General features: G+C 43.9%; 1 protein-coding gene across 1 annotated transcript in view; it reads right to left on the bottom strand.

Annotated features, from left to right (window-relative positions):
- The window catches only part of Dnah11 (dynein axonemal heavy chain 11), a 291,537-nt gene that overhangs the window by 65,596 nt on the left and 222,823 nt on the right, over nt 1-3,118 (bottom strand). The window lies entirely within an intron of this gene.

Here is a 3,118-nt window from a genome sequence, read left to right as displayed (position 1 = left end):
TAGACTCACCTCTCCTGTGCACATTGTCTCCCTCCCTGCCCCACTCAGACCCTCCCTCCCTCCCTCCCTCCCTCTCTCCCTCCCTCTCTCTCTCTCCTTCTCTGATTTGCTGTCACTGTACCAACAGGATGGCTTCAGAAATGCAATCCTCACTGTATACTTGAAAAAAAACCTTCATCCCTTACCACTTGTTCTCCTCAGAGTTCTCAAAAAAAGTATGGGGATTTTCATGGAGGTCTGGTGACAGTTGCTGTTACCAACTAGAACTGACAGTGAATGGCCCCTGGCTGTGTTTGGGGTTGATAGAAGAATAATATACCTACGGAGACAAGACAACTTGTGGTACAACCATGAAAGCTCATGTTCGGGTTCCCACTTACCTCTCTAGACTCACCTCTCCTGTGCACATTGTCTCCTTGCTTGCCCCATTCAGACTCCCCATCCCATTGGATGCCATTTGCTGTGCTCAAGAACTACTGGATGGTTTGAGTGTTTTGATATTTGGTATTAGGGCTCTCTGTCTAGGACTCCTGTCTCTGCCTGCCCATCTGATAAATGCCCACTTATATTCTGAGACCTTCACTAACTACAAATGTAATCAAACGTAGCTTTCCCCGTAAAGTCTTTTCACATCTGCACTGTGGGAGCAGGGAATAAGTCTACTCAGAAGTTTTTACTGTATCTGTGAGCAGGGCACCTCAACACAATGAGTCTGCAATCCCCAGTGCTGTGTCTGACATACAACAGTAGTCAGGGGTTTATTCTGTACCAAAAGGATATAGAAAGATGCCACCCACACTGTAGTCTCTGAAGAAACATTAAGACCTTCTGCATGTATGAAGGAAGCAGGCAAAACTGGAGCTACAGAGCTAATATTCCCCTGAAGCCAGTGGTTCCCACGTACATACTGAGCAGCTAGGCTTACTAAAGCTGGAACTGGAGGTACAGGTGGCTGTGAGCTGCCTGATGTGAGCCCTGGGACCAAATTCAGGTCCTCTGGAAGAGCAACTAGCACTCTTCAGTGTTGAGCCAGTTCTCCAGTCTTTGTCTGTTATATTCTTGTGGAGCACATTAAATTTCTTTTGGTTTAAAATGGTAAAATCAGAGGGCTGGAGAGATGGCTCAGCGTTTAATAGAACTGAATGGTCTTCCAGAGGTCCTGAGTTCAATTCCCAGCAACCACAAGGTGGCTGACAACCATCTGTAATGGAATCTGATGCCCTCTTCTGGTGTGCATGAAGTCAGTTCATATATATATATATATATATGCATGCGTGTGTGTGTGTGCGTGTGTATGTGTGTGATAAGTAAATTAATCTTAAAATGCTAAAAATGATATAGGATATCACAAGAGATGCTCATTAAATGTTACTTTGGCTTTTTAAATATCTCTAGTTGTCACTTAATATTTACAGTATTGTGCACATCTACATACATGTGAATGCCAAGGTGTACATGTGGAAATAAGGTGACAGCTTGCAGGAGTTGGTTTATCTCCTTCCACCATGTGGTTGCTCAGGATGGAGCTCAGGCTGTGAGCCTTGGTGACAGGTGCCTTTAGCTGCTGAGCTATCCTGGGTCTGGAGTGTTCTGGTCTGACGTTGTGAAGAAACTTAATGATCCCTGCAGGCCTTGTGTCTAAACTCAAGCCTCTGGATCCTCCAGATGCCACCATCACACACACACCCAGCTTCAGGAAAAGTCATGTCTTAAAACTTATCAGTGCTGAGCAATTTCAGATTACCCAAACTCACATGTGATGGAGAACCGTCACATTTTTTTTTATACATAAATTATGCTGTTGCAAGTTGATGTTAAAGCTCAGAGAACACATATTTCACTGACAAAAATTTTAGGTCTGCATAATAGAGCTAGCGTCTTAATGACAAGGATTTCAGTTCAGCACATCCCAGATTCTACACTGTACTTTTAACACATCGTGCAAAGCTGCAATTATATTTGTGTTAGGAGTTACAGTTTGTCAGGTGGCTTATTAGATTTTCTAAATGCACGTCTGGGTAAATTTTGGTTTATTAAACAATTATAAGTTGTCAGTCACTCTAAATTGATTTACTTGGGAAGCTGTATAATAAATACCACGGTAATTGACTGGAGACTAAGAGTTAGTCACCTTTACGTCTGCCCACTTCCACTCTCAGGAGAAATCCAGCAACACAAAAGGAGACAGACACCTCGGAGATACAGTGGGAGACAAAGAAGAACGCGTGTGGAGAAGTTTTACCTCAGTGAAGAAAAAACAAGAAAAAATGGGAAAAAAATTATTCAATGAAGTCAGTTTAGGAATGATTTATGTGTTCATCTGTACACATGCATGTGAGTGTCCATAACTGTGTCGTGGTGCCTATGTGGAGGTCAGAGGCAGGTGCCCATCCTTACCTTCCTTCCATCTTGTTTGAGACAGGCACAGCATTATTTACTACATACACCAGGCTATCTCACCTTTGAGAGTCTGTGAATCCTCCTTCCTCCATTTCCCACCTCACAGTAGGAGGTCTGGTGTAGACAAGTGACACCACACTCAGGTTTATGTGGGATATAAACTCAGACCCCATGTTTACACTGCCATGTCCCCATCCTCAAAGATGACTTCTTGATTAAAGCAGCCCAGTCTCTTTCCCTGGGCAGGCCTGATTAAAGATGTGACTCCTGCCAGGCGGTGGTGGGGCACACCATTAATCCCAGCACTTGGGAGGCAGAGGCAGGCGGATTTCTGAGTTCGAGGCCAGCCAGGTCTACAGAGTGAGTTCCAGGACAGCCAGGGCTACACAGAGAAACCCTGTCTCAAAAAACCAAAAATAAATAAATAAATAAATAAATAAATAAATAAATATGTAACTCCTGCTTCTGACTGGCTTAGAAAGTTGACAGAATGACACACTTTTAAGTGTTTTTGATGCCCCTAGGGGGATGTTTAGGCATGTGATGTCCCAAGGGGAATGAAGCCATTTGGACAGTTACATGTATGACTGGGAGTGAGGCAGTGTACAGTCCCCTTTGTTTGTAACCTACCACTGGGTGTGTGGGTGTGGTTTCATGGATCTTGAGATAAACTCTCTGAGAGAGAGAGAGAGAGAGAGAGAGAGAGAGAGAGAGAGAG

This window comes from Grammomys surdaster, unplaced genomic scaffold (assembly GCF_004785775.1).
Source record: "Grammomys surdaster isolate TR1022 unplaced genomic scaffold, NIH_TR_1.0 223, whole genome shotgun sequence".
NCBI classification, from domain to species: domain Eukaryota; kingdom Metazoa; phylum Chordata; class Mammalia; order Rodentia; family Muridae; genus Grammomys; species Grammomys surdaster.
The sequence above is the reverse complement of the archived record's forward strand: the minus strand, read 5'-3'. Positions and strand labels throughout refer to the sequence as shown.